Here is a 14,053-nt window from a genome sequence, read left to right as displayed (position 1 = left end):
ATTCTCTCTCTCTCTCTCTCTCTCTCACACACACACACACACACACACACAGAGGCAATCTATCCCACCCAACTTGGGGATCTGGTCTGTGGCCTCCTTTCTCTGGAAGGGCTTCAGATGTTCTGAGGGGGCCTGCCGCCACCCCATGCCTGCCCCGCTGCTCTCCTGCTACTCCAATCTAAACCGTTTGCACCACCATTTGTGCGACCAGGGGTTGGGGGTGAGCCGAGCAGGCCTCCCCCCTTGGTGGCGGTGGCAGGTGCAGCAGCTGGTGGACCTGTCCATCCAGGCACGCCTATGCAGTGGGAATATCGAGTGTCGCAAGCCCATGACATCACAAAAATGGCAAAGACCAGCACAGCAGGGCAGCAGCAGGCTTCTGGGGGCCTCACAAGGGGGGGGGGCTCTGAAGCCCTTCAAGTCCAGGCTCCAAAATGACCTAGGTGCACCACTGCATATGCGCACACACACACACACTGGCACTATTCTCTGTCTCATTCACACACACACACACACACACACACACACACACACTGCAGCCTAGAGGAGCCCAGAGGAGCCAGAGGAGCCCTTCGCAGACTAGCTAAACAGAACATGTCTCCTTCCCTCCACACTTCCTGCATACGCACAGTTCTACAGAGCAGCACGCCGGTTTTGGCTAGAAGTTGAGACAAAATGCTTGTGGTTCTGGAGAACTGACAACCGCCCCCCCCACACACACACCTGCCACCCCCCTCCCCACACACTGCAGCACACACACACACACACACACACACACACACTGCAGTCTAGAGGAGCCGACAGGAGCCTTTCGCAGCCTAGATAAATGGAACATGTTGCCTTCCCCCCATCTCACGCTTACATCCGGCTGCACAGAGCAGCATGCTGGTTTGGGCTGGAAGTTGGGACAAAATGCACCTGGTTTTGAAGAACAGATGACTGTGGAGTAATCAACGGCTGGAGTTTAAAACAGCAGTTTTTCTAAGGCAAAGGAACAACATTAAAAGGTATAGCTGCAGTGGGGGGATGAAAGAAGAGCACAGGGAAGAAAACTGAAGGGCTGTGCTCCCAAGGCTCGGGCAGGGAAGGAGCCAACTGCTATACTGTAACTGGGTGTGCACAATGCTGTGGGCACCGCAGCATCAAAATTCCTACTGCTCAGACTCTTTTAGCAATAAAGATGCATTTTTCAGCCAATTAAAATGCTGCTTAGAGGACCCATTGCGAAATAACCATTGATTGGGTCCCAGAAGGATATACAAAAGGCACTTTTCTGGCATGCAGTCTAAAGGCTGAAATTACGCAAATGGACTACAAAATAATTTTAAATACCACTTCCGCAGAATATTCCAAAAGAATATCGCCAACCCTTCGCTGTTGAAAAGAGAAAAACATTAAACAGCTGGATCTAAGCCATTCTTCAACAGAACCTTACCAAATTTGCAGAGGAGGTGTCTCTTGACACCTAGTGAATGTGTGTTGATGGCCAGGGAGATCAGACAAATGTTTTTGATTTTATAAGCAATAGAATGTTCAGGGCATTCATGTTCAGGAGGAATGTTGAAACAACTCTCCATCTTAACTAAACAGCCATCCCTCGCCAACTGCGAGGGCTCCATTCCGGGAAAACCTTGCGGTTGGCCAATTCACAGATGACAAGGCATTAAACCCAATGGAAACAGGAGGTTAGGGGAATCGCCGTCACGAAAAGACCACAAAATACAGTTAAAAATAGAAAAAAATCACTCCCGTCCAAAACCCCTGAAAATCACCCCCTAGCCCCCAAAATCACCCCTGACCCCCAGAAATGAGGGGGGGTTACCAAAATATCTCACCAAACTGGATACTTGGGTCACGGTTGGCAAGACCTGGCACAATTTCCCAGTCGTGGATACTTAAAGTCGTGACTGGGAAATCCGTGGTTGGCAAGGGATGACTGTACTGACATGACTGTGCCAGTATAATGAACCAAAGCACCTCCCAGCTGTAGCATGGACTCCATCAGGGCATCCCAGTGTATCTTTCCTCCCTTAAGATACCACTGTCCATACACTGACCAGCACCTAGACGAATGAAGTGCTGGTGCTGCTAAGGGGACAGGTAGGTCCCCCTCACCCAAATTTCCCTTTAACTCTGAAGCCCACTGTGACAGTCCACTGCAAAAAGCAAACAGGGCTGGCCGCACAACCCTCAGCGACATATTTTCAGCTGAGTCACTACTACTACTACTACTACTACTATTACTACTACAACAAATATTTATATACCACTTTTCAACAAAAGTTCCCAAAGCAATTTACATAGATAAATAATAAACAAATAAAGATGGATCCCTGTCCCCAAAGAGCTCACAATCTAAAAAGAAACATAAGAGACATAAGAGACATCAGCAACAGCCACCGGAAGAATGCTGTGCTGGGGTTTGATAGGGCCAGTTGCTCTCCCCCTGTTCACTCAGCTTCAGAGAGAACAAGAGGTAGACAAAACCCACCCCTCCCCCGTATGACCACATCGTTAGTCTGTATGTTGGTTATTAGGGTCAGGAAACAGGACTGCTCTCCTGAGGGGCAGAGAATGGTGGGTGTGTCCAACATGGTGGCTTAATGTTTCTGAGCAATTTGCAGGTCCTCTTAGGGCACATTAGTTTCCCTAGAAGCACACAGTTTGGAAATCACTGCTGTAAAAAATCTGAGGCAAATTCACCCAGAGTAAGCAATTAAAAGCCTGAATGAAAAGAGACTCTTGCTATTCTACAGAATGAAAAGGACTGCTCTACCACTGAAGTCTGCTATCAATAGAAATGTTGCTGTAAAAGTCAAATATAAGAAGGTTGGGATAGTTAAACAGATTTACACAGATTATAAAGCAGAAGTTTCTAGACAGTTAAATGATACTGCTTTTTTACAGGCCTTTAATTTATAATCCTACATGTGAAGGCAAAAACATAAGCTTGCTTGGAAATCAACACAGCATTCCAATTATGATAGATCATTAAACAGGACATTTCATTTTTGATTGGAGAATACCTAATTAAAATACTCTGCAGTACACTTTACACAAATTCTAGGGAAATACAGTTATTTACAGTGTGGTGTTGGTATCAATTTATAAAAGAATCAGCTCATTTTATTGATGTTCTTAAATTATATCTCTCCAAATATGCATACATCACACAAATAATATTTTAAGACATACTGCAGATATTCTGAATGAAAAATCTAGCCTCCATGTAGGCACAAAATAAATACATATTACATGTGCAAATGCTTAGTTAGTCTGCATTTAAATTAATATTTTCCTCCCACAGACAAAATTTGCCAATTGTTCCCAAACTTATTTATAATTTTGTTAATTCAGCTGCTTGATATCGGTGGATTAGCATATGGCAGTGGATATTATTGGACTGAGTGGTTTGATCAAATCAAAATGTTGAATTTGATCAGTTCCATTATTTTGCAGGCTAACAGAATGTGCAACTTCAGCTTTGTTAACCAATTAACTATGTTAATTAATTTCATTTTTAATAAAGTCAAAGCTTAAGTTGCAAATCAGTGTAAATATTCCTGAGCTGTTAAACTGGATTTGAAGATCTATAGACAGGAACAGATTGTTTAAATATTTTTCAGTCCTATTATTGTTATGAGACACTGATGCACTAAAATTTGCATAAAAGAAGCAGACTACCAGGTTTTGATCATACCTAACACATCCACACTGTTTATACAATGGTATGCACAGTTTCATGTTTAACTCATTGATCTCTATCACAATCATTTCAGCACTGCCCTAGCAAGCAGGGATGACTCCAAGTGGACACTCCCCCAAAATGTTTCCTGCTCCCCCTTTTGCTCCCCCATCCCCCCATTTTGAGTTAGTATTTTTTAAAGGTAATTTGAAAAAAAAGGTGTTTGGATTTAATGCCCAATATGTCAATAGAAACCTAATTAGGAATAATCTGGTTCTAGTCTGAATAATATGGTCTAATTATAATTGGCTAGTGTAAAACTAACAACCATACAGTTTTTATGTTTGGTTTCTAATGATCTTGAAATTTTGCGATAAGGATACAATACATTCACATTTGCTTATCGTATCAATAGAGTCTAATTTTGTTGGCTCTTTTATTGAATTATCTGATGAATATAACAAGCAGCTTTGATTTAGTGTCATTCATTTTTTTCTTTTATTAAAGTTCATTGGTCTGCAGAGCAATATGTTTGTTTTCACTAATAATATTAAATAGGAATCAATTTTCATATCATCATTCATCTGGTTTTTCATATTGAATAGCCAGAACTCATTTAACTGAAGTATAACAGATGTGAAATGAAGTTCTTGCCTAATTCTGCATACATTTTAAAATGTGTACAGCCCATAGAACAGCCCAGTGGCAGAGATATTTGCTGTCAAATCAAAATTGCATTACGTACAAGGCCTCTGCATGGTTTTTAAAAAGTAAATAGATACAGTGCATGCCATCTTCCCAAGTGACGCGTGACCTGAGGTGAGCATGCACTGCACTTGTGTTTGTCTCTGTACAATAGAAAGTGACCATAATAGACGGTTAAAGCTTGAATTCAGGCCAAATTATAATGGCACAGACGTACCAGTATAGTTAAGATTAGGTGTGTTTTCAACATTCCACCATTATAAGCCCTGAACATTCTAATGCTTATGCACTCAAAAGTATCCACTTGATCCCTCTGAAATCATGTACACGTCAACAAGGCAACAAGAGACACTACTCCTCCAAATTTGGTGCAAAGCCATTGCAAAATGGCTGGGGTACAGTTTAGGTTTTTAGTTTAGATTTTTAACGCCTAAAACAAGGTTTAAAAGTGCTGGCAACCTTTTTTTCACCACAGTTAAAGAGCTCTTTCACATGACCTCACTGGGAGGGAGGACAAGCTGCGGGGAAGGCAGGAGTTCACCTCTGCCACACTACATGCCTACACGAACAGTGGTGCAGCAGAGGGAGACTCTAGGAGAGGGAGGACATTCCCGCTCCCTCATCCCAGGGTGCCCTAGGGCACGAGTGCCATGGCTGCTCTCTTTAGAGCAGCTGCCATGCTCGGCACAGCCACTCCTTCCCCCTGGCTCGCTGCCACAAATGGCAGTGGGCCAATGGGAAGACATTTAACCCAGCAGCAATTGCCCAGATGATTGCTGGCCCACGTTAAGCAGGCTTGCTTCTGAGTAAAAATGTATAGTATTGGGACTAAGAACCCCATGCTAGGAAGTTCTGAAGAAGAAACCTCAAGGAAATCCTATAAAACTATTCCCACCCAGCACCAAGAAACCATCATTCTGGTGCAGACTGCTCTTGAACATGGAGGTTCTACATCCAGAGGTGCACCTAGGTAATTTTGGAGCCTGCAAATTAAGCATCACCATGCTTGGCTGGGCGACCACACAGGACAGACTAAAGAGTATTTAGGGGCCCTTAGGGACTGTGTAGGCCCTGGACTTCGTTCCCGAAGTCCAGGGGTAAGAGAGCCTCTCTCTATGTCACAGCCAAACTGCCAGTGAATATGGAAGATTTGCTTGGCCATACTTAAGAAATGAAGCCTCCATATTCACAAGTGGTTTGGATCTCATGTAGAACCTCTGTGTTCAAGGGCAGTTTACATCATAATAATAGTTTGTTGGCACTGGGTGGGAATGGTTTCTCGATTTCCTTGCTGTACTTATTTGGAGCTTTCTGGAAGCATGTAGCAGAGCATTGTGAGAAAGAGGATGCTGGGGTGGAGTACACAGACATGCCTTTTCTAGCAGCATTTTGATAACTGAACCTGCAATCATACAGTACATGCAAACCTGCACACCTAGAAGGAAGTGAATCCCATTAAGCTCAGTGAGACTTGCTTCAAATAATGAGCGAACAGTTAAACTATCCCTGGGAAAGTGTTGGGCGGTGGAGTAGAATAATGGAAAGGTCCTTTTAAAAATGTGAGTGGAAAACAATGTTAAAATCCTGTGAGGTAACCCCGCCCCCTCCCCCAGCACACAGATTGTTCTCAAAGAATCTGACCTTACCCAAAGCATCCCATGGGGCATAAGATCTGTTAGTATATTTAAAGCAAACCTGCCAATAATCTATCCTCTCCAACTTTGGAGATAATACAGCAAGAAATTGATAGTGATTGACGTAATGAGGTCACTACATTACTCAAAGTAATCCTACTGAAATTAAAAGAACATGTTAAGGGATGTCTAATGTTCTTTTAATTTCAATAAGATTACTTTGAGTAAGCCATTATCTTATTAGCCGTTAACCAGTAAGTGGAGGCCTGAGGCTTAAAGGGGAGAAATCTACTCTGTCTTATGCTCAGAGGCTACATCACTTGTGTACAACTTTTAAAATGTACTAGTTTCTAGACAGCAGGAAAAGAGACAGACACTAGTAAGCATCATTAAAACATGCCACAACTTTATTAAAAGAAGAGCCAGGGCCAGAAGAGCAGATATCAGCTCCTCAGGGCTCTACTGTAGCCAGAGAAAAGACCCTGGAAAGGAGGGGGAAAGGCTGCTGTTCAAGGCCTGTGTGTGCTCTGAGTGAAGGAAGGAGGAGATAGAAGGGCTTCTATAGGTTTCCATCCCTTAAAAGAGTTGGGGTTTCAACAATTGGGGGGTGGGCTTTTGTTCTCTAGGGGGCTCATAAAGCAGAGTGTGAGTCACTCACTACATATGGTTAAAAGGTGCAATTCAGAGGGTTAAGGCCTACCAGTTCAGTCAGATTGGCTTAAGGACTACCAGTATTTCAGGAGACTGCACTGCCAATAACACATCCGGACAGAAATTCAATCAATCAGGAGACGTTTGTGGGGAATTTCTGGGGAAAGAATCTGTACAATCTAAAGCAGTTGTTATTTTTAATGAAAATTGTTGTTTGTGTGAAGTTTGTGGGGGATTTCTGGAGAAAGAATCTGTAGAGTCGAAAACAGTTGTTATTTTTAATGATCACTGTGGTTTGTGTATTTTTTTAAAGAAAAAGAAAAGAAAAAATGAAGTGCAGATTTAGAGTGAACACAAATTACCCACATCTTCTTGTGTGCCGAATAATAATCCAGTGGGATCACACTATTACTGAATACACCGATTTCATTTAATTGTGTTGTGCATGTGGTTTTGGGGGGGACGAAAGGCGAAGTGTGACTTTATCTTAGTTGAAGGTGTTACAAAGTTTTTGGTATTCAGCATCAGGAAGTTCTACCTTTTGGTTTGAACTTACATGACTATATTATTTGGTAAGCAATTTATAGAATTTCAGTCAAAACAAAACTTTGACAACTTTACAGTTTAGATCTTGATTGGAGTGTTGCCAAGTGTGCAGACTTAGAATATCCCTTAATAACTATGTGTTGTCAAAAAAAGAAAAGGAAATCTGTGCTACTAAAGACTACTAACCCCTGCTAACTTGGCAAAGAGGCACCTTTTAACGTGGTGATTCTCTTTTATTTAGCAGGGGGAGAGTAACTCCCGAATCAGTTCAGACTTCCGAATCAGTTCGGCGCTCCAAAAAAGGAGCGCCAAACTGGTTCATGCACATCCCTACAACTGGCCCTATCCAACCCCAGCACAGCATTCCTTGGCTGATGGAGAGCTGGTCCTGTGGTAGCAAGCATGACTTGTCCCCATAGCTAAGCAGGGTCTGCCCTGGTTGCATCTGAATGGGAGACTTGATGTGTGAGCACTGCAAGATATTCCCCTCAGGGGATGGAGCCGCTCTGGGAAGAGCAGAAGGTTTCAGGTTCCCTCCCTGGCTTCTCCAAGATAGGACAAGATTTTTATAGGACAAGATTTTTTTATTGAACCAACAAACTACCAAAGCATACAGTACGTTGATAGGGCTGAGAGAGATTCCTGCCTGCAACCCCGGAGAAGCTGCTGCCAGTCTGTGAAGACAATACTGAGCTAGATAGACCAATAGTCTGACTAAGTATATGGCAGTTCCCTATGTTCCTATGGTGTTACCTTGTGTTTCTTTTTAGACTGTGAGCCCTTTGGGGACAGGGGATCCTCTTCTTATTTATTTTTCTTTGAAACCCACTGTGAAACCTTCTGTTGAAATGCAGTATATAAATGTTTGTAGTCATAGAGAACAGCAAGCGAGAGGGAGACTGTGCATACATCACTGCACCAGCATGCAAAGAGGCTGGCTGAGGAGCTGGCTGGCTGCCCTGAACCCTGCCTCAAGTGAAAAGGTGAAGTTGCTCGCCTGGGTGGGGAGACCAGGCTGGGTGACCTGTGGGGGAGGAGGACAGAGGACTGTGTGTGTGGTAAACCTAATCAGGAGATAAATGTACAGTTAAGAAGCAGGGCCTTGAGAACTAGTCTGCACCTAGACAGCAGACTGAGCAGACATACAGCTCACCTTGTCATCGGCTTCACAGTGGTGAGCTGTATTTATTCTCAAATTATCCAATTTGTCTCAAAATATGCATATATAATACCATATGCAAATATACATTGCATATCCACAAATATAACAAGATATGCAGATTTTATGCAAAGTGTTTTGGAGACTTTTTTTGGTAAAAAGTGTCCTCTATTGCTACTTTTTTGCTGATTTTTTTCATCACCTAGACCTGGCAGCTCTAATAAGCTGGAGAGTATGGACTGTGCATAAGAAGTCTACATGCAAAAACCCTTGTACAAATGAAAACTTAAATACTTGTAGTTTGGGGCCAGGGCCAGCATTCATCTATTTCCAAAATGAATGCGTGTTCAGGATTCTGGAGCTTTTCATTTGGGGGCTATTTCATGCAAAGCCAGCCAACATGAAAACAATGTTCTAAAATTTACTGTATACAATGAGATGAGAATTATAGAGCACTTTTAGTGTGTAAAGTGTTAAATAAATAAAGTTTCCATATCAGTTTCATATAGCTCATAAGAAATATATACAAGAGGTGATGTGTCATTCCTTACAAATGTGTCATATTCCGTGACTAGCATTGCACCTGCCATCCACAGGCAGGAATGTTATCTATTTGTAATTAATTCCGGGTTTAATAACAAAAGAATTCACCTTGGGATAATTCTAGGTTTAAGAAAAGATCAAATCAGAGTACCAAACACATTTCTAGAATATCATTAACTGTGTTCAACTGGTGTAAATATCGAAAGATATCAAGACAGATTGTTCGGAAGTTGAGTTTTTCAGTCAAACAATATCAATTTGCCTTGCTATGTAAGACACAGGACTCTTGGTTTCTGTCCCCAACTATTGACTTGTGAGTCAGCTTTATGAAAGTCACAAAATACCAATCCTTTCATCACCCTCCAATTGAGAAACTGGCAAGAAACAGCAGTTTGTTTCTGCAGGTGTAGCTTACAATGAATTTTTTCTTTTCTTTTCTTAGCTGAATGGACTATAACTCAAGACTTCTTATAATTTGTTTACCAGAATGACTTTTTCATGACTAGCTTTTGGGGCATCAAGATAAGAAGAAAATATATATGGACAATGTGGAAATATCCCCTTTCAGATATATTACAGTTGACTTACTAACCATTTGCGGAAATTTGAAGGATCCATTTGATGTTAGAATTGTTTGACACCTACTGAAGAATATGCTGGCAAAGTTATGTTATCAACAGGAACATAAGAAATAAGATGGGAAACAGTAAGATAACTTGAAAAGAATGGCATACTGTATTAGACTCTTTAAATGTAAATAGCTTTCAGTCTCCCAAGCTTACCTACTCCACTGATTGTCTAGCTAGCATACATCACAAAGCCAATCTGACGGACCCCTGACCACCATCTTCTTTCTGCCATTCTTTTGAATCACAAGCAGGTATCACTGCTGCCATACAATCAGCTTTCAGAATCTGGTATCACTACATTTATATTAGATTTTAGACCACAAACATGCACACCATGTCTGTAATCCTGCAGCCATTGTAAGAACTTCTAACTCCCTTGATTTCAATAGTGATCAAGCTATACGTTATGTGGGCCCTATGTAACTGACTCCCATCAAGATTATTAACATAAATAGCCTCTTTTCACAAGTAACCCTATTGATAAAATATTGTGGCTGTCCAAAACCATTAAGCTCTTTTCTCTTAAAGAGTCACCAAAGCCTAAGTATAAGCATTTTCCAAGAGGCAACAGGTCTGCTGACTGATAGTGAACATACATAATTTTACAACATTGTACCTTTTTAACCTACTTTCCAGTAGGCTTATTAGATCAACCAGCATACCATGTGTGTATTTATGTGTCCATGTGCCAGTCCTCCCCATCAACTTCTCAATGCCTGGACCAATATGAACCAAATTGGGTACAGTTGTAGGGACACATAGGGACACCTCAACGGCATAGTTTGAGATGCTGTCATCACAAACCTCAATTCAAGATGGCAAATGCGTTAACATTTGAGGCACAAATGGACTAACTTGTGAACCACCTAACCGATTTGAACCAAATTTGGTACAGCTGTTGGGGCACATAGGGATGGTTCAATGGCTTAGTTTGTTATTATGTCATCCACCCCAATTCAAGATGGCAGATGATTAAATGTTTAATGCACAAGTGCGCTAACTTGTGAAGTGCCTTACCAATTTGAACCACCTTTGGTACAGCTGTAGTGAGTGACACATAGGGACACCTCAATGGCATAGTTTGTGATGATGTCATCCACCCCAATTCAAGATGGTGGATGCTTAAACATTTGAGGCACAAATGGGCTAACCTGTGAACCATCTAACCGATTTGAACCAAATTTGCTGCAACTGCAGTGACACATAGGGATGCCTCAGTGGCATAGTATGTGATGATGTCATTCACCCCAGTTCAGGATGGGGGATGCATAAACATTTGAGGGTAACTTGTAGATTGTCTAACTGATTTGAACCAAATTTGGTACAGTTGAGGTGAGTGACACACTAGGACACTTCAATGGTGTAGTTTGTGATTATGTCATTGACCCCAATTCAAGCTGGCAGAATTCTTACTAGAACAACTTGTTATCATGTATATCGCCTCTGGATTTTTAACCATATTACCTATATACACATGGTTGAGAAAAAATAAAATATTCCCAACTTTTCTACATAATAAATTGAGGCATTACTGCTGATGTATGTTCATATACACAATCAATCAGTCAAACGGAGAGAACATTGATGGTGTTTTTGTTACTGGTAGTGACTACATAAACACTATCAAAATCCTCCCTTTTTGCTTCCAGCCTTGGAAACTTCCATATTTTCCCCATTGCCAGCTACGTATCAGAAGACTTTTCACTAGTGCAATAAATCATAGCTACACAGAGTATTTCACACCTGACTCTTATAATAAAACTGATGTGATAAAACCACATACACTTCTAAAAGCTTCTAAGGGTGTTGTGATCTTTTTTATAAAAAAAAAATCTGCATGGTAAAAAGGAGAACAGGTTGCTTACCTGTAACCAGAGATGCTCTTACCCCTGGACTTCTGGGCCAAAGTCCAGGGCACCCCCTGTTGGCCCCCAAATCCTTTTTAGTCTGTTCCAGGTGGAGTGGTCGCGCTAAAAATGTGTTAAGAATACTGTTTGGGTGGGGGAGGGGTGGCAGTGGGGGCCTTCCAAAAGCCTTTAGGTCTAGGCTCCAAAATTACTTAAGTGTACCTCTGCCTGTAACGAACTGGTCTTTCTCTGCACAGGTGCAAATCCCATATTTGTGATGCACAGAGACCACGAAGAAGAAATCTTAATTATGAGCACACGATGAAGCACTCATAAACCTCTGTTATTCCCAATCCACTGTTAGTTTGGTTGAGGAAATTGGTCCCCAGTACTTCATGCTGCTGTGCATTATAGCTAAACAGTGACTGCGGTTTTTCTCTGTTTCGTTTTGTCTGTAAGTTCTAACATTGATTGACATACTCTTGCCCAGTTTAATTAATTCCTCTTTCTTAATGTGCAGTGAAATTGCAATGGTTTTCTTCAGTGAGCTCTGCTTTGATGTAGCAGTGTAGCTCTTGCCCAGTTTATCTTACATCTCCTCATAGTGTGTAACTGGGATAGAAATCTTAACTACACATTTGTGGTTCTTGAGATAGAGCAAACAAAAATGTTCAGCAACAATACACATATATGTACAAAAATTAACAACAACAATGCAATATTTACAGTCCTGATCCTTTGGTAGAGTAGCTCCTCTCTACGTGCAGTTATCTTCTATTTCTCCTCCAAGGTATATCAACATTCTTCAAAATGTTGGTTCTCATATGATGATCTCGTTTGATGATATGCTGTCATCAAGCTTTCATCACAATGAGGAACACTTCCGTGACTAGAATCTGCCAGTATTTGCCAATTCTTTTTAAATGTTGTATTCGCATAATCAAAATGGAAGCTACAAATTGGCCTATTAGAACTTGCATTGCTGTTCAAGATGTTCTCTTGAGAAGAACAGGACAGGAAGCAGTTTAAATTTAAAAATGATAGAGGGACAGTGTAGAGTGGGTTACCTCTTTTGAAGATGAATAGTATTTAAATACTAGTTCTTAACCCTGCCTGGAAATAGCTGTCTGACTTTAATGTGATCATGGATGTGTTGGGGCTAGATGTAGTTTTTCTAGTATTAAAAGAAAGGCACTTGGTACATGCTCAGATGAACTCTTTTATTTTATATTTCCCCAGGGTGAGTCCTGACATTTAAAACAGACAAGCAGTACATGTACCCCTGCTAACTTGGCAAAGAGGCACCTTTTAACATGGTGGTTCTCTTTATTTAGCAGCGGGAGAGTAACTGGCGCTATCCATCCCCAGCACAGTACCTCCAGTGACTGTTGCTGGTGTCTATCTTGTGTTTCTTTTTAGATTGTGAGCCCTTTGGGGACAGGGATCCATCTTATTTATTTATTTCTCTGTGTAAAACGCCTTGAGACATTTTTGGAAGGGCGCTATAGAAAAATCAAATCAAATCAAATCAATCAATCAATCAATGTATGTATATGTGTGGCGGTTTCTGCATTGCATGGTATCGAACAGTGGCGCTCTTACCCCTGAACTTCTGGGCTGAAGTCAAGGGCCTCCACACCCCTTGGGGGCCTCAAAATCCTCTTTAGTCTGTCCTGGGTGGTGTGGTCGCTGCTGACCTGCACTTTGCCAGGTGGCCAAGTGTGACTATGACCTGAGCTGGGTGCTTTAGAGACAGAGGGGGGAATGGGGAGAGAAATATGTGGGATGGGAATATGTTAAGTTGTGTGTTGAAATGTTTCTGCTAATGCATACTTGCATAAATATACCTGTTCTATAGTCTTTCATTCTTGTGAGTTCAGTTGCTGTTTGTGCCCTCAAGAGCCCATGTGTTAAAAATACTGTATCATGGTGTGTGTGTGTGTGTGTGTGTGTGTAGGGGGGTGAGAAGAGCTTGTGGTAGCAAGCATGACTTGTCCCCTTAGCTAAGTAGGGTATGCCCTGGTTGCAGGGGCGTAACTATAATAGGGCAAGGGGAGAGGGGGCCCATTGCCTTGCCCCCCCCCACGACTGACTCCCCCAGCCACGCACCCACCCGGGCTTCCTTCAGTTGTATTCATCCTCTGAAATTGATGTGAGTGAAGACCTGGAGCTACCAGAACAGCATGTCTTTCTCTAGTACCATTAAATGACTTGCATCGTCCAAAATTTACAAAACCTTTTTAAAAATAATTTAGGATGATGTTCTATTTTGGCACAGTGTGTGTGTGTGTGTGTGTGTGTGTGTGTGTGTGTGTGTGTGTGTGAATTTTACTATGCTTTTTGTTACCACTATTCAGCCTCATTTGAGATTTTTTTTACTTCATGAGCTGAGCTTCGGGGGGGGGGCATTTTAAACTCTTGTCTCTGGGCCCACTCCAACCTTGCTACGCCCCTGCCTGGTTGCATATGAATTGGAGACTTGACTGAGCACTGTAAGATACATCCCCTTAGAGGATGGAGCTCTGGGAAAAGCAAAAGGTTCCAATTTCCCTCCCTGGCTTCTCCAAGATAGGGCTAAGAAAGACTCCTGCCAGCAGTAGACAATAGTGAGCGAGATGGACTTATGGTCTGACTCAGTATATGGCAGCTTCCTA

Source organism: Hemicordylus capensis, chromosome 1, assembly GCF_027244095.1.
Source record: "Hemicordylus capensis ecotype Gifberg chromosome 1, rHemCap1.1.pri, whole genome shotgun sequence".
Classification (NCBI taxonomy): Eukaryota; Metazoa; Chordata; class Lepidosauria; order Squamata; family Cordylidae; genus Hemicordylus; species Hemicordylus capensis.
The sequence above is the reverse complement of the archived record's forward strand: the minus strand, read 5'-3'. Positions refer to the sequence as shown.